Here is a 25,675-nt window from a genome sequence, read left to right as displayed (position 1 = left end):
TTGCCTCTACCACCACCTCAGGCAGCACATTTCAGGCATCCATGACTCTCTGAGTAAAAAACTTACCCCTCACATCCCCCTTGAACCTACCACCTCTCACCTTCAATGTATATCCCCAGTATTAGATATTTCTACCCTGAGAAAAAGATACTCCCTGTCCACATCTATCTATGCCCCTCATAATCTTATAAACCTCTGTCCGATCTCCCCTTAGCCTCCTCCACTCCAGAGAAAACAACCCAAGTTTGCCCAGTCTCGCACGGTAGTACATGCCCTCTAAACCAGGCAGCATCCTGGTAAACCTCTTCAGTGCCCCCTTCAAAGCCTCAACATCCTTCCTATAGTGGGGCGACCAGAACTGTATGCGATACTCCAGATGTGGCCTAACCCGAGTTCTACAAAGTTGCAACATAACCTCTTGACTTTTGAACTCAATGCCTCGACTAGGGAAAACAAGCATTCCATAGGCCTTCTTAACCACCCTATTGACCTGTGTAGCCACTTTCAAAGAGCTATGAACTCACAAAAAAGCAGGCAATATCTGGAATGAGTGAAATAGAATGAAGGACTTTGGTGGAATTAGAAGGTCGTTGAGGAGGCGGGAAAGGCTACGATAATGGAACTTGGTGAAATTGTACTTCATGTGCCTTCATCATCATTCTGCTTATTGTAGAAGAATATGTTCCAGTAGGATAAACCCTTCACTTCAACAGCACATTCCTTTCCCTGCCGCCTGCCAAACTCATCAGGAGAATTTGGATGATGATCCACAAAAATAAACATTTGTACAACTATCTATCAGTCATTGGCTTTACTTGTTTTCAACTTCAGCTTTCTGTTTTCAATTCTATTAAGTTTAGTGGATCTGGAAGCAAGGAGATGAACATAATTGACATCTGATACTCACACATACCTTTAGTTCTGGAAACCCAAGGCAAATTTTTCTCTTGTTGTTCTTTTAAAAATATAGACTGAAGCAATTTGCTGTGTTAACTTGATACTGCAATGTTGTCAACTAGAGGAAGGAGGAAAGACTCATCCAAGAACAGAAGTGAAGACATTAAACATTCTTTTCATTAACATTTTTCACAATGAACTTTTTTCTGTTAGAAAACCTGGCAAATAAACAATGGATTTAGGTACATACTCACTAAATGCATTAAGTCATTTTTGTTGTTGAAAGTTTGTAAGAACTAAATTGGTTAGCCTATATTTTATTTACTTATTCAAGTTTTCAGCATTGTTTCAGAGCTAAACAGTAGTGGAAATCAGATATAGCGAGATCAAGGTGAAAATTGGAGAGGTTGTTACCACAAGACCATAAGATACAGGAGCAGAATTAGGTTATTTGGCCCAGCGAGTCTGATCTGCCATTTCATCATGGCTGATCCAATTTTCGTCTCAGCCCCAATCTCCTGCCTTCTCCCCATATCCCTTCATGACCCGACCAATCAAGAATCTAAATTGCCTACTAATCGCTTCTGAGTATTTCCTTTTGCTATGTTTTGTAACTCCAAAACATAAAACAAATCAAAAGAAAAACATGGGGAGACCAGGAGAGGTGTGCGTTTTGTTTTTACTTTAAGTGAGGCGTGCACTTGTGATATAATAACGTATGCCATTCACATACTTCTCACATATAACTCGTAATGAATTATGTAAACAAAGAATGCTTAATTAGGCAATATATTTACAATATTACTGAAGTATTTAATACACACCTTCACCTTATCTCAGAAGAGAGACTGGGGAGTAGAAGTACCTAATTCTTTAAGTGGAGGGATGTTTCTGACTCATGCAGAAAATTAAGATGAGAATTTCCACTGAAAAAAAATGTTATTTGTCGTGTTTTCTCCCAATCACCTCCACGTTTATTTAAAGAAGTCACATCAATCTCCTTATATTAACCTCAGGATAAATTACATATACAGTGTACATGTAACATGCCTTTGAAGCATGTATTTGTAGAATGGTTTATGACATCTACAGTATACAGAGAAATGGAAGCAATGCTGCCATCACATGAACTTTTGTCAACATTGGATATATATTACAAGAAATTATTTAACTGAACTACATTAAGTACAAAGACAATCAAATTAAAGGCTTGACAATGCCTCTCTTTCCACTCCCCATTGCTTACTCCTTCTTGAGTTTTTAATGAGCTCAGGATATTTCAGATATATTAATGATACACTGGCATCACTGTCCTTTGGAGATTGCTTCAGCATTGAGTTCAGATTTCTCCTCACCCTGCCTATTACTTCCCCCTGGGTCCCCTCCCCTTTCTCCTATTGCCCATTCTCCCCTGCTATCCTGGAAATTCCTTTTTCTCCAGCCCTTGACCTTTCCGACCCATCTGGTTTCACCTATCACCTCCCAGCTAGCCTCTTTCCCCTCCCCCCCCACCTTTTAATTCAGGCATCGCACCCCTTCCCTCCCAGTCCTGAGGAAGGGTCTCGGCCTGAAACATCAGCTGCTCACTCTTTTCCGTAGATGTTGCCTGACCTGCAGAGTATCTCCAGTATTTTGTGTGTTTCATTAAAATATACATTTTGAAGTTATATGAATGGGTTAACCTTACAATATTTTGGCTGAACTGGAGTAAAACCATAACAGATTCTAAAAATTAGTTCTTCTACTATTGGTGAGCTACCAGGAGGTGAGTCTATGAAAGAATGTTAGAGCCACCAACTCCTGACTCAGGAGTCTCCCAGAGCACCTTTGTTGGATAAGCTTAACTAGACACCAAGTGTAGATTTGTACTATATCTGTCAGGATGCTAGAGCAGGGATCCAATCGCAGACCCAGTACTGTGCACACAGTGATACTAATTGAGTAACAAATCCCAAGGTGCAAACAAAGTCGGCATCAAAGTTCAGGCAGAGATCAAAACATCCAGAGAAATCCAAAAACCAGGATCGGGAAACAGGCAGAGTCGATATTCAGATGGACAGAGTACAATCCCAAGGTGCAAACAAAGTCAGCATCAAAATTCAGGCAGAGATCAAAACATCCACAGTTTAAGAATAAGGGGTAGACAATTTAGAACGGAGTTGAGGAAAAACTTCTTCACACAGAGGGTTGTGGTTCTGTGGAATGCTCTGCCTCAGAAGGCAGTGGAGGCCAATTCTCTGGATTCTTTCAAAAAAGAGATAGATAGAGCTCTTAGAGATAGCGGAGTGAAGGGATATGGGGAGGAGGCAGAAAAAGAGTACTGATTGTGGATGATCAGCCATAATCACAGTGAATGGTGGTACTGGCTTGAAGGGCTGAATGGCCTACTCCTGTATCTATTGTCTATTGTCATCCAGAGAAATCCAAAAACGGGAAACAGGCAGAGTTGCTATTCGGACAAAGTACAGATACAAATGTTGGAAAGGCTCGGGAAAATTCACTGGCACAATCTGGCAACGAACAGGTGAAAACACAGGACTGAAATACACTGAGCAATAAACAGAGAGGCAGATGATAGGTGGAGCGCATGAAATGCAGGTGGAAGCAGTACAGGTAAAAATGAGAAACAGATGAGAGACAGAGTACTCAGTAATACAGGGGCCGGAGCACAGCAGGAGCAGGGACAAGAGCACAGTAGGAGTGGAGACAGGAGCACACGGCAATAAAAAAAACACTGACTGACAGCTAGGGGAAATACACAAAAAGACGGAGTTCAACAGGAGGCACTAACATATATCCTCCCTGTGCACAAATGTAACAAGCCCTCTCCAGACTTATGTCACATGAGTAATCATTGTTACATCCATAATAGCACACAGCCTTTCCTACCCCAACTTAATGTCGATACCATAACACTTCAATTAAAATCGTTAATTATTGCAAGAAACGAACACAGAAGATTTTACTTCATCTTCCCCCATCTACAATAATACTTTCTACAAAGTCTGTTATCGTCAGTACAGTCTTCTATGCGGTGGTGTGCTGGGACAATGGCATCAACGTGGGTGATGCCAACAGGCTCAATAAACTGATTAGAAAGACTGGCTCTCATAGGAGTCAAACTAGACAACTGAAGGCTGTGATAGAACAAAGGACCCCACGGAAAATCCTGGCAGTTCTGGACAATGTTTCTCACCCTCTGAATGCCACCTTGGCTGAACAGAGGAGCACTTTTAATAATAGACTCTGACAACTGTGCAGCTCCTAAGAGAGTTATATGAGGTCATTCTTAGTAGTTTTCTGCATACAGTATAATCTGTCACACTAACATACAGTACAGTGCGAAAGTCTTAGGCACATATACTCTTTATAGCTGGAGTGCCTAAGACTCTTGCATAGTACTGTATTTGTCAATGTGGAGCAGAGAACAAGTTTGTAAATCTGGCAGTAGTGAAAGTGGTGATCTGCAGGAGGGGTGTGGGACAGGTGGCAGAGAAGGGGTGTCAGGGGCGCAGGGGTGACGCGGGTACAGACTCACCCAACCCTGAGACACCAGGCAAGGTCATTGAATCTGAAACAATTGGTTTATTGATCATTACAGAACGTCTCTCTCATGCATTCCGCTCCCACCCCTCTCCCTTCCCCTTTCCCCAACCATGATTCCCGTCTCCCTCCCCTCTTCCCATTTTCAATCCACAATAGAGACCCATATCAGAATCTGGTTTATCATCACTCACACGTCGTGAAATTATATATGTATGTATGTATTTCTTATACTTTAAGCCAATACTACATGAACACATTGATATATTTGCTGAAATGTCCCAAAGTCATTCGTGGTCTATATAATGTTAGATGCATTATATATCACAGCATCTTGCCCTGTCATACATGTAACAGATTCCCACTACTCTTATGAGTCCTTGCACTTTTTGACATTGCTAACGAACAGACTTGCCTTTTAAGTTTAAAATCTACAAAACAAAAGGTCAACAAAGAGAGAGTGACTCTTTCGACCCTGCCTATGGATAAAGATTAATTCGTTTCTTGATTACTGAAAAGAAAACTAATGTTTCAGAGTGATAATTGTCCTCTGCTGTGACCCTTACCCCCTGCTATTCTGCACCTTGTTCTCCATATGTACACAGGTCAATCCCATCAGCAGTGACTGCAGAATGTGCTGTATTGCCTGGAGCACAATCCACTCGACAGCCTGGTGCTTCCAAATGGCTTTTAACTCATTACAAACACACGGAGGCTGACAGTTGGCAGAAATCACACACAGCGTCTTTAGAAAGAGATTGTATCCTTTTTATTTTAAAAAAAACTCTCAGGTACAAGGAACAAAAATATTTTATATTTGCTTCAACAGAAATATTTTGTAATATTCATGAACACATTATATGTTACGCCTAATGAACATTTTAGGTGGGCACAGACTATTATATAATTTTAAAATAGACTTTAAAATAAGACTTTATAGATACCCACCCAAGGGGAGAAGAAAATATTACAACTAAAACATCCACAGTTAACCTGAGCTGAGAATTCTGGAAATCAGGGACATAGTCAATGAAAGAGAGACAAAAGACATAGAATACCACAACTGAAAATTTTGACTTTGACAGGAGCATGATTTTGAGAGGATTTTGCTTTGTTTCTCCAGCACTGAAAATTTAAGGCAGTGATAATGATAGATTTGTACTATACTTGCGGCTTGAATTTTCCAGTTATATATGACTATTCACTGAGAAGTATCCTTCGATGATTTACCTGGAAAACCATGCCTTATTTGTTTTACACACTATTAAAATTCTATGTTGGCAATAAATATTAACCATGGAGAATTTACCTTTTCATTCTATTTTGCTTTAAGAATGGTGCAGGTCTTTCAATGTATGTTACGAACCAATCCGTTCGCTCATGGTGTGTGCGAGTGGAGCAATAATGATAACTCGAAGAACAAGACCTGAGAATCAAAACTTTAGGCTGGGGTGCAGATAAAAAGAAGAGTTTGGAATTACATGACAATAAACGAAGATCTTGTCAAAGAAGCAATTAGGGTAAAGTCTGATCTAGACTAGTTTTTTTTATTTCAGTGAATGGCAGCTGTATTAGGTCCTGATTGAAGTTGTTTTAATAAATTAAAATAAGTAATTCTGCCAAAATTAATAAAACTCCAAAAAAGCAAAGAAATCAAATCAATTTGTTTTCTTATTACTAAGAAAAGGTGATCCATGCATTGGAGATATCGACAAACACGGGAAAATATGCCGATGCTGGATACCCAAAGCAACTTGATGAAGGGTCTCGGTCCGAAATGTCGACTGTATCGTCATTTCCATAGATGCTGCCTGCCTGGTGAGTTCCTCCAACGTATCGTGTGTGTTGTTTTGGAGATCAGAATCAGAATCAGGTTTAATATCAACAGTATATGTCATTAAACTCTAACTTTACTGGAGCAGACAATGAAACACATGGTAAATAAATGTAGAGAAAATAAATACTGAATTACAGTAAGTATATATATATATATATAAAACTATTAAATAGTTATATTCAAAAACAAGTAGTGCGAACAAAACTGAAATAACTTTTTTTAAAAAGTAGTGAGGTGGTGTTCATGGGTTCAATGTCCATTTAGGAATCTGATGGCAGAGGGGAAGAAGCTGTTCCTGAATCGCTGAGTTTGTGCCTTCAGGCTCCTGTACCTCCTTCCCAATGGTGGCAATGAGAAGAGGGCTGTTCTGGGTGGTGGGGGTCCTTAATGATGGACGCCGCCTTCCTAAGACACCGCTCCTTGAAGATATCCTGGATACTACCAAGGCTAGTACCCATGATGGAGCTAACTAATTTTACAAGTTTCTGCAACTTACTTCGATCTTGTGCAGCAACCATCCCCACCCACCCCCCCCCCACATAACAGACGGTGATGTAGGCAGCTCTCCACGGTACGTTTGTAGAAGCTTTCGAGTGTTTTAGTTGACAAACCAAATTTTCTCAAACTCCGAATGAAATATAAGATACCAATAATGCTTCTGTGCCCAGGAGTTGTGTTGGAACAGTCATAGGATAGATAATACTAATTTGTTGCTCACAAGACAATTTTTATATTCAGTGCTGAAGAAAGGTTTTGACCATAAATGTTGACTGTTTATTCACTTCCATAGATACTGCCTGACCTACTGAGTTCCTCCAGCATTTTGTGCCTGTTGCTTTGTATATACATATACAAGATAAACTCAGCTTTCTTCTTCTGTTAAGTACTAATTTTCTATATACAGTTTACTCCAATACGATATTCAGCATTTTCATATTTCAATATATTTTTATATATTGGTTAGAAAACACTGAATTATAATATCATCTATTCTTTTCCCAATGAGTGTTGTGAGAAATTACATGTCACTGAATAGACTGATATCCAGACTTAGTGGACGGCAAGGTATGGAAGTGAAAAAACTAAAGAGGGCAGGCCTGACCATTCTCTTATCCCTTTATAACACTGGATTTCATTTAATATTCATAGAACAGTACCTCACAGGAACTGTTAGTAATCAAATGGCCAACTAAACTAATGTCTTCTGCCTACACAGTGTCCACATCCTTCCATTTTCCTCAGATGTATGTGCCTGTTTAAACAAAATGGTAGGGGATTCCAGGACAAGAGGGCACGACTTCAGGATTGAAGGACGCCCTTTTAGAACTGAGATGCGGAGAGCTTACTTTAGTCAGAGGGTGGTAAATCTGTGGAATTTGTTGCCACGAGCAGCTGTGGAGGCCAAGTCATTGGATGTATTTAAGGCAGGGATAGATAGGTTTTTGATTAGCCAGGTTATGGGGTGAAAGCAGGGGAGTGGGGATGACTGGAAGAATTGGATCAGCCCACGATTGAATGGCAGAGCAGACTCAATGGGCCGAATGGCCTACACCTGCCCCTATATCTTATGGTCTTATAAAAGTCCCCATTGTATCTGCCTCTACCGCCTCCCCAGGCAGCATGCTCTGTGTAAAAAACATGCCCCTCATATCTCCTTTGAAATTACCCCCCCATCTTAAATACATGACTTAACGTTATATTTATAGTCTAACTTCATTTGATTTACTCACAGAATGCATAATAGATGGCCAAAATAATATCAATTGCTCTTCCCAAGATAAATTTCCTAGCATATAATTCTCTGACAAAATATCAAACAGCTGACATTAGTATCCTTGAGTTTAAATGGCAGTTTCAATGCAGATGTTAAATAAAGCACTCTGTATATTCTCTACCTATTATATAATTAAAAATATTTGTATAATTAGTATCATTTATCTATTGCATTTTGAAACCATTAAACTTATATACTTGAACATATCAGCAAATTAATTAATCGAAACAAACCTTAGAACTCAGATTCACTGCAAAATAAGTTGTTTGGGAAATCTTTATAAATGAATCGAGTACATGTTAATTTTAATAATGGCTGTAATGGTTTTATTCAATTTACTGAAATTTCTGGTAATCAAATTACTCCCAACACTGAGAACACTGTACTATCAGTTAAATTGGAAATTACATTTTGAGCTTCCTTCATGTTTAATGATGCACACTTCATTGCTTTTAACTTCCAGCAACCCCACTTGCCCAGCAGGAGCGTAAATGCAAAGCAAAATTGCCCCCAGTGTGCAGTAGAGAACACACAGGTTCATCGAGTGGATTTGCAGCCTGCTGCATGGGATTAAACCCGTACTGTGGACCAGCTGCCCGCTGGAGAAAGCAGCCAATTTTCTGACAGCTTTCCAGCAGAGGCTAACCCCCAGTTTCGGCATGATAAAGTATAGGGATAACCTGTTAGGATTTCCCTGTCCAAGGAGCAAATTAGTTAAAAAATCTTCCTCATGAAGGGTCTCGGCCCGAAAGGTTGACTGTTTACTCTTTTCCATAGATACTGCCTGGCCTATGGAGTTTCTCCCACACTTCGTACGTGTTGCTTTGGATTTCCAGCATTTGCAGATTTTCTCGTGTTTGAAAAAAAATCTTCCTGATAGTTTGAAGAGCCTGTCATTCAATAGATCAATGCTAGAAAAGGGCACAACCTACGAATACTGATCCGGATGCAGTCTCGGGGTGATGGTGCAAGTGGCTGGTCTAGATTTGAGTTCATTGGTAAAGGCAGTCTCACAGACTCTGCATGGCTGCCTATCTAATATGCTGGAATGGGTTAAATGAGCCTTTTTACATCACCAGTGCCCCTGGATGTGGCCTGGAGGACATTTCCTTCTGAAGTCTTTGCTTCCTAAATAAGAACAGTTCTTTCCTGGAGGCTATGCACAGGCAAGCTTCAGGCTCATTCAAGCATGCGGCCATTTATGCTCCCACTTCACAAAGCCAAAGCAGACATTGTGAACAGTTCATTCTCTGGATGTCTAATTGAAACATTCAGGGCAAGCTTGATGCCAGTGATGCTTATCTAGAACAAACAGAAAAGGGTTTGTTTTCCCCAGAAATGAATGGAATTAATGTTTATTTAAGAAACTGGTGGAGTGGGAAATGACCATTTCTAGTCATGATTCTATTTCCTTCTTGGATAAAGGCCATCTCCTGTGCTTTATGTGGGAGGGATGGAACGTGGGGTTGGGAGTAAGCTAGGAATTTTATAGAAGAAAGTCCTCTTCAGTCAGTTTTTTTTCATACTATTAACCCATACCATCTGTGCTAAGTATCCAGCCCAAGTCAACACCTTATTTTTCAGCTGAATGTAGTATAAAGGTTTCTGGCGCCACTATCAACCTGTGACAAGTCAGCACACTTGTTGCAGGGATACGTGGTGTTTACTTTAGCTAAAAGGTAGGATTACCGTGTGACAATCCGGCATGAACTGTCACAACAGTTTGCTGAGCTAATCTCAGCGAGCACCCTGTTTTCAAAGTTCAAAGTAAATTTATTACCAAAGTACATATACGTCACCATATACAACCCTGAGATTCATTTTCCTGTGGGCATACTCAATAAATCTACAGAATAATAACTGTAACAGAATCGATGAAAGATCGCACCAACCTGCGCGCTCAACTAATTTGCAGAAGACCACAAACTCAGCAAATGCAAAAAGAAAGAAATAATAAATAAATAAATCGGGAGATAAAACAGAAAAAGCATCACACATTTCCCTCCCATTGCCATGGGTCAGTGCGCAGGTCGCTTCCTTATCCTCTGAGACAATGGATCTGCCAGTAAGGTTAAGTTGCCAACCAACCAGGTACTTCTCAACAACAAACCAATTGCTGCAGCAAAACATATAGTTATTTAATTCACCTGTTCCCTTTATTTTTGGGTAGATAGGCATCCAACTTTTACTTAGCTCTCATCCAGTGACTTGGATAATGACAAACCAAAACCACACTTAAGTACTTTACGGCAAGGATCATTGCATAGTTCTGAAAAGCAGGAGCCTCATTTGATATTTCCCACTCAATGAAGCATGGTCTCTGAGACCACATTTTTACCACTCTGAACTGTCATCACAGACCAGGAGCCATGTGATCTTTGTAAAGCTATCACTGTACAGGTCTTGCACGTCCACTACCCATGAACTTCAATCCCATGAAAAGCCAATTAAAGAAAATATATCTTTCTGCCTGGTGGCTTTAGCAAATGCAGCCAGTTCATGCAGAGATTAATGCCAGCTGCAGAAAACATGTGATTCAAGAAGCAGAAAAATTAATGCTCTCAGTGGCATCAATGTCCAAAGCAAAGCTCTTCTTGCCCCACTTGATCGCTTTTGTAAATGCAAGGCTATCTACTCAAAACATCTCCCATTCAGTTACTGTGCTTGCTGAGCACACTAGATCCTAATCTAACATCAAAGTTCTCATCCCTACTTCCAAATTTCTTTCCTTCCTATTTCCTTAATCTTCTACAGCAGGGTTTCTGAACTCTTTTTAATGCCAAAACCAATACCATTAAGCTAAGGGTCCATGGACCCAAGGTTAGGAACCCCTGTTCTACAGCCATGCAGCCCCCAAAAGTATCTGCAGTCTTCTATTTTGGAAATCTTAATTACCCTTTAATTTTAATTGTTCAAATATTATCAGCCATGAATTTGGTTGCCTTGGCCCGAGCTTTGAAATTCCTTCCTTAAACCTCTCTACCTTGCTCCTCCTTTAAATCATTCATTAAAACTCACATCTTTAACTCCCCTGCCTTCTCCCCATACCCTTTGGTGCCCTGGCAAATCAAGAACCTACCTCAACCTTAAATGCACCCATTGACATGGCCTCCACAGCAGCTTGTGGTAACAAATTCCACAGATTTACCACCCTCTGACTAAAGTAATTTCTCTGCATCTCTGATCTAAATGGATGTCCTTTAATCCTAAAGTCGTGCCCTCTTGTCCTAGACACCCCTACCATGGAAAATAATTTTGCCATATCTAGTCTGTTCAGGCCTTTTAACATTCGGAATGTTTCTATGAGATCCCCCCTCATTCTCTTGAACTCCACGGAATACATCCCAAGAGCTGCCAGACATTCCTCATACAGTAACCCTTTCATTCCTGGAATCATTCTCGATAACTTGTTGCCTGTTGCCTATGACAAGCTGAATTTCAGACCAATGCACAGAATCACAGCCACTTATGATTCAACTGTCTTTGTTGGCGAATCAGAAGTAGAGAAGGAAAATTAAAAAGGCATGGACCACAAATATAGAGAGAGTGAATTTGAACTATGATCATCATTTTGACCTAATCCAACCATGATGGGAATGTAAATTGCTATTGAAGTGCGCGTATGTCACAATATACTCCCCTGGGATTCATTTTCTTGCAGGAATTCATATATAATAGAATCAGTTAAAAACTACACACAAAGACTGATAAACAACCACAGTGCAAAAGAAGACAAGCCTTGCAAATACAATAAGACAGATAATTAGATAGATAGATAATTCTGAGAACATAAGCTATGGTGTCTGTAGGTTGTGGAATTGGTTCAGTGTTGGGGTGAGTGAAGTTATCCACACTGGTTCAGGAGCCTGATGGTTGAAGGGAAATAACTCTTCCTGGACCTGGTAGTGTAGGACCTAGGGCTCCTGTATCTCCTTCCCAAAGGCAGAAGCATGAAGAGAGCATGGTCTGGATGAAGGGTGTCCTTGATGATGGAGGCTGTTTTCCTGTGGCGGCCCTCCTTGTAGGTGTGCTCTATGGTGGGAAGAGCTTTTCCTGTGATGGACTGAGCTGTAGCCACCACTTCTGTAGGCTTTTCCGTTTTTGGGCATTGATGCTTCCATACCAGCCAGTCAGGATACTCTCCACTGTGCATCTATAGAAGTATATGGAAGTATAAGAAAGAAGAGGTGCTGCTATGCCTTCAATGTATTGGCTCCTACTGTATGTGCTGGTCCTACAAGAAATCCCAGGCCAGAAAGTTAACCATCCAATGTGCATCCCATCTTATTTGACTTCAGTCAACAGGTTCTACAGCTGGACAAATTATTAAGCAAGTGGCTGAGCAGATCCCTTCAGTCTTCCATTGATGTTAGCTGACTTCGATTTTACAGCAGCTAATTGGAATGTTTCCTTGCCCAACACATCAACTTGACTGGCTGCTTACTTGAATCAACTGGACTCTTAAGAAATCCCACTTTATACATGCTGAGCTTTGACTGTTTTAAAGCAACAGTCCTGGCTGGAAGCCTCACACAGTGAAAAAAAACGTCAAGGAAAAAAAAAATATTCTGAACCAATTATCAGCATCAATCTTCGAATAATGTAGAAAAAATACAAGGTTAAGAATTGTGCACGTCAATCCAACTGTGTTCTTATGCTGTTTATTTTCTGTTCTTGGATAATAATATCATAGTTTATTCTAGTGTTTGTATCTGGTGAAATAAGCTTATCTGTGAAGACTGCTGTTGATAGGCTGAAAGCAGAAATTTTATAGCTTGCTTCTTAGTTCCAGTTTTGTCATTTTCCTGATAACTTGAGGATTTCTGATTTGATCAACATGACCTAACGATGGACTTGGAGGAGGGGTTATTTTAACCCTGCTCGGGAGGAGAATGGACGGCTCTACAGTTAAAATTGCCAAAATAATTACCTGGCATGAGGCTCCCTGGAGCCAAATCACCAGAGCTCTAACCTGCTGAAGTGAGCAAACAGCAAGAACATCTGCCCAAGGTCCATTGCTGCCTACACACATAGCCTTGATGTTCTCTGGTCACAGTTCTTATGGCGTTGCAGTGACAAGTGGTTTGGGGTAATAAAGCTGATGCATTTTTCAGTCTATTTAACTTGGCTGGTGGGGGCAGGGGGAAACAGGAAGGGTCTGATGAGTCAACCACTGACCTGGTATCCACAGGTATTCTGCAGGCTCGATACGTTGGCCTCTGTTACCCCACAGGTTAGTGGAACACAAATCAGACTGCACAGTGTGAAACTGATTGCACGTTCAAATCCAAGCTCAGCCCTAAGAAAGTCAAGAAAGCTCCTGTCAGCACTTGTAATGGTGCTGATTGACCAAGATGTTCAAAATTCTATCCCGTCACTGCAGCCACTCTGTCTAAAGCAGCTATCAAAGATGAAATATAAGATACACTCAGTGGCTCCTTTATTTAAGTACAGGAATGGAACCGGTGTGGCCTGCTGCTGTAGATCACCCACTTCATGCTCTGGCAAGTTGTGCACCCAGAGGTGCTCTTCTGAACACCACTGTTGTGACATGTGGTTATTTGAGCGACCGTTGCCTTCCTTTCAGCTTGAACTAGTCTGGCCATTCTCCTCTGACCTCTCTCGTTGATAAGACATGTTCACCCACACAACTGACGATCACTAGACTTCTTATTTTTTTGATTTTCACTCCATTCTCTGTAAACTCTAGAGACTGCTGTGCATGCAAATCCCAGGAGATGAGCAGTTTCTGAGATACTCAAACCACCCCGTCTGGCGCCAACAATTATTCCACAGTCAAAGTCACCTAGATCACATTTCTTCCCCATTCTGATGTTTGATCTGAACAACAACAGAACCTCTTGACCACGTCTACATGCTTTCATGATTAAGTTGCCGCCACATGATTGGCTGATTAGATATTTGCATTAACGAGCAGGTACGCAGGTGTTTCTAATAAAGTGGACACTAATTGTTTATAGTCACCTTGGCGTCGTACTTCAGCTTACCAAAAAGAACACACAAATAAGTAATTTGGTATTAAATAACATTGGCAGCTGCTATGAATAAATCAAAATACTCCCAGATTGATTACTAGTATGATGCATATTGCAATGGCATTTGCTGCTTTAAATCAATTTCAAAGTATAATAAAAAAACAATGATTTTTTAGTGTCAGTCTTGTTATGGTTCAGTTCCCGAAAACCAACCATTTACTATGGCAACATGAAAAGTCTGTACATATTTCAATGTAATTGTATAATATGTTTAATATTAATATGTCATCTTGAAATATCTAAATTTTTACTTGTGCTATACTGTAAACAGACAATTAAATAGTGGTGGGGGGTAGAGAAACAATACTCAGAAGGTGAAATTGCACATGACCATGATCATTATAAAACATTTTTGGTTAGTTTGTAAGAATGTTACCTTAAATTGCCCCTGGGGCTGTTTCTTCATCCACTGCAGGATTATTGGATCTTCCACAGCTGAAAATAAAATGATTGTTTCTGACGCTGTAACTTTAACCCAGAATCAGAATCAGGTTTAATATCACTGGCATACGTCATGAAATTCATTGTTTTGCAGCTGCGACACATAATAATAAAAACTATAAAATACAAAAGAAGTATATATATAAAAAAATTAAATTAAATATGCAGTGCAAAATGAGTGGGAAAGAATACTGAAGTAGTGTTCATTGTTTTATTGTCCATTCAGAAAGCTGACGGCGGAGGGGGAGAAGCTTCTCTTGAAGTATTGAGTGTGTGCCTTTAGGCTCTCGTAACTTGATGGTAGCAATGGGAAGAAAGCACGTCCTGGGTGATTAGGATCCTTAATGATGGATGCTGCCTTTTGAGGCATGGCCTTTTGAAGGTGTCGTGGATGCTGGGGAGGCTGGTGCCCATGATGGAGCTGGCTGATCTCACAACTTTCTACAGCTTTAACCCTGTGCAGTGGCCACCCCCATGCCAGTCGGTGATGTACCCAGTTTGACTGCTCTCCATGGTACACCTATAGATATTTGAGTGTGGCTTTGGTGACATACCAATTCTCCTCAAGCTCCTGAAGAAATAGAGCTGCTGCCGTGCCTTCTTTGTAATTGCATCAGTATGTTGGATAGATCCTCAGAGATGTTGAAACTTGAAACTGTTCACCCTTTCCACTTCTGACTTCTCAATTAGGACTGATGTGTGCTCCCTCGACTTCCCCTTCCTGAAGTCCACAATCTATTCCTTGGTCTTACTGACAGGTAGTTGCCCTGATACCACTCAACTAGCTGATCTATCTTGCTCCGGTATGCCTCCTCATCATCATCTGAAGTTCTGCCAATAGTCGTGACATCAGCAAATTTATACTGTAGATTGTGTTCGAACTGTGCCTACCCACACAATCATGGGTGTAGAAAGAGCAGAGCAGTGGGCTAAGCACGCATCCCCGAGGTGTATCTGTTTTGATTGCCAGCGAGGAAGTCAAGGACCCAGTTGCAGAGGGAGATACAGAGACCTAGGTTTTGGAGTTTGTCGATTAGAGCTGAGGGTGTGTTTATGTTGAACACTGAGATGTAGTCAATAAACAGCAGCCTGACATAGGTATTGCTATTGTTTGGGTAATCCAAGGCCAAGTGGAGAACCAGAGAGATTGCATCTGCTGTAGACATATTGCGGCCACAGGCAAATTGCGTAGGCAAGAGTTGATTCTAGCCGTAACCAACTTCTCAAAGCACTCTAGCACACTAGATGCGAGTCCCAGTGTGCGATAGTTGTGGAGGCAGCTGGCCCTGCTCCTCACATACTGCTGTCACATGCAGATGTCGAATATTTGAAGTCTTTTGGCCTTTGAAGGGTTAAAATCTAATGTAAGTAGGCCATCAAAATGGCTGCTGATGCTTTCATCTCTACATTACAAGCAGCCTGACCTTGCGGTTGTCTGGTGTGGGATGGGGCTAGGAGTATAGCCAGTGGCAAAAAGTTCTGTATACAGTTCATTGGAGCAGTGGATTTCTTCAGCAGCTCCATGAAGCCTGTAATTAGCTGCATTTTCATGTTAATTAGTCTGCTCTTTCAAAACCTGCAAAAATCTCTCGAGGTGTGCTGTAACCTAACAAGGTTAAAGCAACAGTAACCCGTATGTTGCACAGACAGATTGGATCTAGGTGCTACAACCAGTCAAAGCAGACTCGCTCCATTATAAATCACGCCCTAGGAAGTAAGAGCGATGACAATTACACGTTTAAAGTATTTGATTTTTAACAAAGAAGGTTGAGACTTTGAACACTAGCTTTTAATCTCATTCACTCTTATTACTCTAGTTTGGAGAGGTATTTCCAAGCTGGGGTAATGCATAACCGTCTGAAATACAGGGTACCTGATCCATAGTGACAATTATGGAGAACAGGAATACGGAATAACAAATAGACTTGACTAACGGATCCCTCCATTGAAGGAACAAGAAGAAAAAGGGGATACCCCAGCAGCTGAAAGGAGAAATACATCACATTTGACAAGAGGGAAATAAAGATTTTTTTAAGTAGCAAATTTGAAAAAAGTCAGATAATGAAAATTAAACATAAAGGTAAAAACAGGAAAATAAATCAGAGTATAGCAATAAATAAACTATTTTAAATATATTTCTGTATGATTAACAGAGCAGTACAATTGCTCATAGGGGCCTCTTTGACCGCATAGACAAAGCAGTGACTCTTCCGAAGCTATGGAGCCACAGTTGGCAGTGTTGCATTGATAACAGTCAGACTGACGCAAGACTCTCTTGCCTTCCTACATGGTCCTGGACTTGTCTGAAATCATTCAGTGGAAAATTCCGCATTCCCTATTCTAATTTCTCAACAGCTGTTTGGAGTAGTACACAAAGAGATTCCTGAATTTTAAAAAAAAGATAAGATGCCAGAAATGGGCAAAGTCAGTAGAAAGAGAAAATGTTAACATTTTAGATATGTCAATTCTAGTGCAAAGTCCAAAACATTTTGACTCTCTCCACAGATACTTGCCTGATACCTGCTTCCAGCATTTTCCCTCTTCATTTCAAATTCCCAGCAGCTGAAGATTTTTATCAAGAGTATTCTTCAGATTTTCCTCATCCTTCCACTTTTGGCTCACTTGCAGATAACGCAACTAAATCAAGAAGTCACTGCCTCTCACCTCAGATGTGAAATAGCAGCCTGCCTCACTCCACGAGGCACCACTCAGTCACACAAGATACTGCACCCCATGACCAGTGGACTTTTGTCGTATTTTGTGAAGACACTAACAAGGTAACTGCAAAAGAGTTCCAGGTGGCCAATTGTGTACATTAGCTAATTTCAATCACATGAAGGCTGCAGTGAAAAGAACACATTGGTGCAACTTACAGCATGCACACTCCTTCTCCGATGAAAATCCACATTATATTGGTCAGAATGCACGGTAATTGAGCGGATCATTACTAAAAAAAAAACCTGCAGCATTTTCCCCAATTGCCCACCATTGCTGCAAAGACTCCATGCATGCCCAGAATTCCCTGGCAAGTTCAGGATCAGGTTTAGTATCACCGGCATACGTCATGAAATATACATTCCATAGACTTCCCAGTGGACTCGAGATCCAGAGTGCTTCCTGACTTATCCCACTGCTTACAGTGCATGCAGGAGGTAAAACCGTCTTGGAAACAGTTAGTGGTTGCTGGTTTAGTGCCGTGGACAGCACTTACAGATGGGAAATGAGTAGCATCAATATCTGTAGAGCTGAGCTCCCAAACATTTGGGGATTATGAGAAATATTGCATATAATTATTTCTGTCCTATAGTTCATGCTCTTTTCTTAATTATCAGCTTTACTTAAAATTAGTTATAAATTATAAGCATACTTTAAATATTACAATTATATTAAATCACATAAAATTCATATTTTATGTTTTTTTAAAGAACATTCAAACCCAGTTCTTGACTTTCCAAATCATTGGACATCCTACGTGAAGTGGTAGTTAGAACATTCAACACAGAACAGTATAACACAGGAACTGGCCTTTCAGCCCACAAAGTTTGTGCCAACCATGTCATGGTTAACTAATCCGAGCTAGCTACCTGTGAATGGCCTATATTCCTCCATTCCCTGTCAGTCCAGGTGCCTTTCTAAGAACTTCTAAACGATTACTATCATAACTGCTTCCACCACTACCCACAGGAATGTTACAGGCACCTATCTGTCTGTGTAAAAAAAAGTGGCCTCATAAATATCCTTTAACCTTCTCTCTGCTCAACATAGAGTTATGCCCCCTAGTATTTGACATTTCCACACTGGGTAAAAGACCCTATCTATCCTCTTTAAACCTCTCATAATATATAGATGCTGTGCAAAGGTGTTAGTCACATACTGTATATATAGCTGGGGTACCTAAGACTTTGGCATAGTACTGTATATATTTTGTAGCCTGGGGAAAAGTATACACTCAGGACAATAAATACTTTTCTCGGGTTTTAATTCCTTTATCTGGTTTAGATGTTTAAGTGCCAGAAGAGGGTCTCAAAACAAAATGAATGAATTTACAACCAGTTCTTGGCGTTACAATCTCAGGTTAACTTTCGATCCACATACGAGGAGATGGTGGAGATGGTGATGTCATTACGTGGAGGCAGTGATGTCATTATGCATGCGCGGGATAGTGGAGAGACCAGCGTCTTCAGCAGAAAACAAAGTGGTCTCCCCACTACCCTGCGCGTGCATAATGACATCACCATCTCCATTTAAAGGCACAGACAACTATACTAGCATTACCCGGATGGATGCCTAAGTACATGGTCTTAGATTCAATGGTCACCCGGTTACGTATATATAAAAAATACGAGGCCTTTTGTTGGTCAGGGTCACCGTGGATGTTGTGACCAAGCAGTCTGTGTGAAATGCACACCAGGGCAGTACAATATGGAGAGCAAGCTGTTGCACATACAGCAGGGTCCTCTCATGCAGCCGATGAACCCAAAGGAACGGCAGAGACCGATACAGTTCGGCACCAGCAGCGTCGCAGGAGTTGCAGATCAGCATTGAACTCAATGGAGACTGCCTCAGGGTCTCCAGCGGCAGATTTTTCCCTCGGGGTTTACTCCCAAAGCCTTCCCCATGAGTGGGTATAGCCGCCAGGCAGTGGAGCTTGGAGGTCAGAGTTTTCCCTCTCCTAGCTGAGCTGCCAACACGGCTGGCGACTTGTTATCAGGCTTCGTCTAATCTAATGAGTTGTGGTGAAAGGCCACCAACCCAAAACGTTAATTCTGTTTCTCCCTCCACAGATGCTGCTTGTCTCTCTGGTTATCTCTAGCATCATGTGTTTTCACTCTGGGGTGATTGCTATGGAAAGGACGCATTTCTGTTTTTGGGGTTCCCTGGCCTTATTGTTGATGCTATTACATTATCTATATCATTTTTGAATTCTGCTTTTTTCTCTCTGGGTCTCCCATTCAAAGTATACTTTTTATAAAAGTATGTATGCAGTATGCAACCCTGAGATTTGTCTTCCCACAGACAGCTACGAAAAATATAACAAGAACCGCGGACACGAGGAAATCTGCAGATGCTGGAAATTCAAGCAACACACATAAAAGTTGCTGGTGAACGCAGCAGGCCAGGCAGCATCTATAGGAAGAGGTACAGTCGACGTTTCGGGCCGAGACCCTTCGTCAGGACTAACTGAAAGAAGAGCTAGTGATGGTCAGGACGAAGGGTCTCGGCCCGAAACGTCGACTGTACCTCTTCCTAGAGATGCTGCCTGGCCTGCTGCGTTCACCAAGAACCGTGGAACCCATTCAAAGAAAAAACATCAATCTCTCCCATGTGCAAAAATAAATCATGAAAACGGCAACAAAAGTAACAAGCGAAAACACAGAATATAAAACACAAAGTCAGCACATTCAAATAGGATTGAACATGAAACATCTATTATATGTGCTTATGAGCATCGCCCTGCTGTGACTCCTGCTGTACTGTTCCTACACTGGCAATAAGTTAATGAAATTAATTAATGCTGAACAATTTTTACTGACCTGGAAGTAAAGATGGCAGTTGAAAAGAGCAACAATGAATTTTGTTACTTCTCACATTATTAAATCAAAAGCTAAGATTAAACTCTCTGGAAGTTTCAAGAATTTTGCTTTATTTTATGGAGATGTGTATATATCAAAAGCCCATCACATGAAGTAGATATTGTGTAGATAAGTCATTTTGCAATTATCAAAAGTTTCTTTCCCTCTGAAGCAAGTCAACTTATTAATCTTTGGACATCTAAAGCTCTATAACATAATAGAAAAAAACATGTATTTTTCTTATAAGTGGGAGGGAGGAAGAGAATAAATATGGGATGGCTCCCTGTGCTCATTGTATGTGTGAACATCCATTGAATAGGCAGATGTCAGTTTGATATGTTCATATCTGTTTAACACAGGTAACTAGAGACTAATTGCCACCCCATGAGATCTTCATGTTTTTGTTATTTTAATACATTTTTTCCTGCACCACGATGTCAGCCCGCCAAATATGTTAAAGGCAACAGAAATGTTGGTGCTCAGTTTAACTTAGCTTCATATATGTTTACTTTTGATGTATCATGACCCCCCCACCCCCACTCTCTAATCAATGTACATCATCACTTAGCATTCACCTGGTTAAGGGATCAGTGCTGCAACATTCAGGTGCTACAGAAAGGAGCACGAACTCTATCAACAACAAAACCAGATCGGCACTCAACCAAAGATCGTTAGCTAATGAACAATCATTAACATGAAAGCTTAATGTTGTTCCCCTTTCCACATACTTTGCATGACCAGCTGACTATTTCCAGTATTTCCTGCTCCTGTTTCAAACTTCCAGCATCAGCAGTAATTAGTTTTCAGAGGTCCATCTATTGTTGCATTTGCTGATGGCTCATTCTTCATAAACGCATTAGGACTGAACATGACTGAATTAATGTTAACTTAAACACAAACTCTACAGAAATAGTTCACGTCAAACAAAGCTGGAGAGATCACTTTCTAATTACCATTAATGTATCTCAGCATTAAACAGTGGGAATCTAAAAGATCTCAGAATCTTTTTCTGGTCTAAACAGCTTCAAAGCAAGCTGAAGTCAGCCACGGCTTCATCTTGGAATCCTGTTCCCAAAACTTCTTTAGTAGAATTCAAAGGAAAAATGAGACATCCTACTGTAGTGGGTTTTGCCCTTTAAAATCTCTGCTGAAATCATTACAGTGTGAGAGTCGAGAGGACAATTTATGTGTCGTGCTCATGCAACTCTATCTACCTTCGTGATACTTTCCTACTTAAGTTCATAACTCCACTTTAAGAAATAAGGAGTAAACTTTTTCTGACGTCCCAAAGTGCTTCCCGACCACTGAAGTACTTTATTAGTATAATAAATACTTAATCAGTATAACACAATAGGGAAGGCTAATTAGCATTTATTTTATAGGATGCTGATGACATTAGCTAGGCCACCATTTGTCGCACTTGAGAAAGCGATGTTGAATCATTATATTACCACAGTAGAATTAGATAGCTAGTGTCAAGATCTAACAAAATGTCAATGAGAAATGATAATGTATTTCCACTATAGGATAGTATTTGGTTTGAATTTTTTTAAACTGCAAAAGGTAGAAATATTAAACATAAGCAGAAAATACTGGAAATATTCAACAGGTCCAGCAGCATCTGAGTATGGAAACAAAGAGTTAAATGAAGGCAAGAATGGGACCTTGCAGATGTCAGTTCATTCACCTTCTGCAGTCACATTTTTAAAAGATGATGTCAAAGACACTTGGAGAATTACCAGTCTTGCACTGCATTCTGGACTCTGGATGTGTTGGTGATGACAGGTATGACTGCTTAAAGTGGAAACAGTGAGCTGATTAAGCATGCTTCTTTGCTCTGGATAGTACTGAGCCCTTAAAATTTATCAGACAATTACTTCTGGCTTGTTTCTCTCAGGAGGTTAGTTACTCTTCACAGCCATTGCTGACCTGCTCTTCCAACCACGGTAATTATGGTAGAGCTAACTTTCCTGCATTTTTACCAGCTAAATGACTCATTAACTGCTTAGGAAGCATTAAATTATTATAGTGGCTGGCTGCTAATTTTCATTGTCACTAGTAAAAAATTGCACCTTGCAGAATATTCATTTGCACAATTTCTTTAACTGTTTCTTACACCTGACCATCGAAAATATTTTGCCCATTTGCTAAAAAAGGGACTTTCAATCTTTTTATTATTATTCATTTCAGAAGGAAATAAACCATAAGTTATACTGAGATGCAATGGATTTACTACACAAGAAAAAAATAAATGGAAGTCCCCAATTCAGCTAAAGCACCAAGTAAATAAACAGGCGGAAACATTACTCCAGGTTGTTTCAACTATCTGGCACTATTTTGGACACTATGCCACTTAATTGGGACAGATGTTTGTTGCCGAACAGTTTCTACAGTAACTAGCAAATAGTTTTTAAATGGCATCAGTTGCATGTGCTTTGTGCTCAGAAAGCAGTGATTTTTGTCACTGATTGTTGGTGAGGAGTAAGCAGTAGGACTATTCAGAACTGTTTTGCTCACTGTGGTTTCATGCTTCCAGGCTTGGAGCTTCAGAAATGGCTGAGAGTGAAAACAAAACGATTTCATTACTTCAACAAGCTAGGAGTTATGAAGAATTTGAAGGTATCGACAATCAACTTGAATGTCACAATGAAAACGAAGATTTGAAGGATAGAAGCATCAAAAGCATTATATGAATGTAGTCCATTGTCTGCACTGATATTGTTCATTTACAGTCAATCGAAAGAACACGGCAGCACACACTGGATGAATTCCTCTGGGAATAACTATTAGGAGCTAATACACAGCTTTACAGTACTAATATGTTCTGTATTTTATTTAAGTACATAATTTGTTAGTTAAATGGTAGTTTGCCTTTTTTATACTTCTTAAACTTTTTCCATGAAATTTTGTCTAATTGTAGCTGCCTCTTAACTGTGTATAATGGACTGGCCCCCGAGTGTCCTATGTAATGTTTTTATGTATATATATGTAAAACAGATATGCAGATGCAAACCTTGGCTCAATGATAGCACTCTCACTTATGATTTAGAAGCGCGGTTTCAAGTTTCATTCCAGAGATTTCAACACATAATCTTGGCTGGCATTTCGGTGCCAGCAGCGCTGTCTTTTCGGTTAAGCATTAGTATCAAAGTCATTCCTGACATCTCAGGTGAAAGTGAAAGTTTAAAACACTAGATAACAATGTTCAGGACAATTCTTTTAGTGTCTGAACAGCTCTAACATGCACACTATCTGGTCCTCATTTCTTTGATGTTCGTTGATCCTTGCTTATTCCGAAATTGCTGCCTTTCCCTACATCAGAACAGCAACTATACATCTAAGATACTTAACAAGGTGTAGACTTAAACTATAAAAAGTCCCTTTGTAGTGCAATTTCCTTTTTCTTTGTAACAGTTTTACCCCTACTAGGTGAAGAATAAGTTTAGCTAACAAATTTATTTACGTCAAGAGCAATCACGGATTGCAGCTGCATAAACCACATTATTTTGATCACATTTAGGAAGATATAATTTGCACTTTGTTCCTAGAAGGCAAATGAAAGAGTTAACTACTTTTTCTTTTAAATCACAGAATTATAATTCATGATGCCTGGAAACATAACTATGCAGGATGAAGTTGAAGATTAAAGTAAATGATTAAAATAATTAAATACTTCAAGTTGACAAGCAGAACCGTAATTTTGCCTTCAGACATTTGTCTGTAATTAGTTAATTAATCCTAACGCAAATTAGGAACAATAATGAGCCAGTGAAGCTGAACACATCAGGCATCTCTGAATTTGAAAAAAAATCTTTTTCTTCTGCCTGGTCTATGCTTTGGTCTTCTGCTAAACCACCCTTTAGCTGAGATACAATTCAAAATCATTCATGTCAAAATGACAATCAAGGGCGAATTATACTTTGGCAGTACTGGATGTCTTGTTACAGACTTTTGATTTATCATTCAGTTAATATTGGTGTCCTCTTTGTCCCAATTATTGGACTTCATCAGAATGGATAATTGAAAAACTCTGCACCTTTCTGACTGAGTACGTTAGGAAATGTAAAATTAAAATCTGTCCTGTCTAGCCTGGGTAAGTTATCTGAGAGCAAGTCATATAATTGCTGCTCCCTGAAATAAAAACTGAAAGCATTGTACTACATACTTAAACTATATATAAATTGAAATCAATACTTCAATGGGTTCAATTTAATATCAGAAAATGCAGACAGAATACAACCTGAAATCCTTGCTCTTCACAGACAGCCACAAAACAGAAAGAAAAAAACCCAAAAATGAATGACAGAAAACATTAGATCCCCGAAGTCCCCTCCCCCTCCCATAAACAAGCAGCAGATAAAGCATCAACCCTCCTCCCTCCTTATCCCCCACTTGCTCCAGTAAAAGCATCAACGCCCCCCCACCACCCACCATGCAAGCAACAGCAAAGCCCCCCGAGACCATGATCTAGAGTCCATCAAAAACTACTGTCCATCCCAACACTTCGACATCTCAGACAGGCTCTCTCGCTTTCACCTGCGAGGGAGAAAGAGGTATCACACCTGCCGCAGCAAAAGGGAAATAAAGACAACACAGAGAAGAAATCTGCTTTGCCAATGAATTGGAAGAAGTCACCCAGATCTGCAAAACCTCTTACACTGTCTCAGAATATTTTAAAAATAGAAGTAAAATATCTGAAAAATAGCAGTAAAAGACTGTATTGAATGGAAATACTCAACATGTCGGACAGCATCTATGGAGAGAGGAAAGCAGTTAACATTTATATTTTGTTATTCTTCATAGCACATGTTCAGAATATAGTGTTTGAAGGAAGATCAAAGAGTGAATTACTGAGTAAATTATTATATCGTGGCCTAGTATATACAATATATACCCAGGAATTTTAAAGCCATTTATGAATCACACCATTGCTATGCATCATAATGACAAGAACACCCCTCTGTCAAATGGAAGTTGAAAAATCGGAGCTTAATGGTCACCTGTCATTGATTACAAGCCAATAAACTAATCATAGGAATCAAAGTCATTGTAGACTATTTTAGTGAAGCTCATATTGTTTAATAAACATAATGTAAACTCTGGGATTAGATTATAGTTTTACAATAATCATTCTAAGCATCTCTTACCACTTATACAACCACACTTTCCATTTTATATAGAAGGTTTAGTCTGATATTATGCAAACAGTGACTGCCAGTGTGCTCCTCATTAATGTATGATAATGTTCTCCCTAAAGGATCCACAACTAGAATGTCATTAAATCAGCCTGCTGACTATCAATTAGATATGACTGAGGCTAAAATTACTTCTCTGGTCTGAAACACACTTACACTGAAATGTGATACCAGTGCCATGAAGGAATCCAAAGTCTGTCCCAAGACTGGCAGGGATCAATGATTTAATTACAGAGGATCTATAATTGTATCATCTGCCTCGTGATTGTGGGCCGAGCTTAGGTGGGATTGGGAGATGAAGGGTAATTGAGTGGGTGGAGGGCAAAGTCTGTATGGAATCTTAGGAGATGACCCCCAGC

At 40.0% G+C, this 25,675-nt stretch overlaps 1 long non-coding RNA gene across 1 annotated transcript in view; it reads left to right on the top strand.

Moving 5' to 3' along the window:
* The window catches only part of LOC134338035 (uncharacterized), a 38,413-nt gene extending 14,680 nt beyond the window's left edge, over positions 1-23,733 (top strand). Inside the window, exons 2-3 of the long non-coding RNA XR_010016123.1 lie at positions 22,658-22,740; positions 23,713-23,733. This is a non-coding gene — a long non-coding RNA (uncharacterized LOC134338035). The remainder of the gene's footprint in view (positions 1-22,657; positions 22,741-23,712) is intronic.
* The last annotated feature ends 1,942 nt before the right edge of the window (positions 23,734-25,675 follow it).

The sequence above is a fragment of the Mobula hypostoma genome, chromosome 26 (assembly GCF_963921235.1).
Source record: "Mobula hypostoma chromosome 26, sMobHyp1.1, whole genome shotgun sequence".
Classification (NCBI taxonomy): domain Eukaryota; kingdom Metazoa; phylum Chordata; class Chondrichthyes; order Myliobatiformes; family Myliobatidae; genus Mobula; species Mobula hypostoma.
This window is presented reverse-complemented; position numbering and strand designations above follow the sequence as displayed.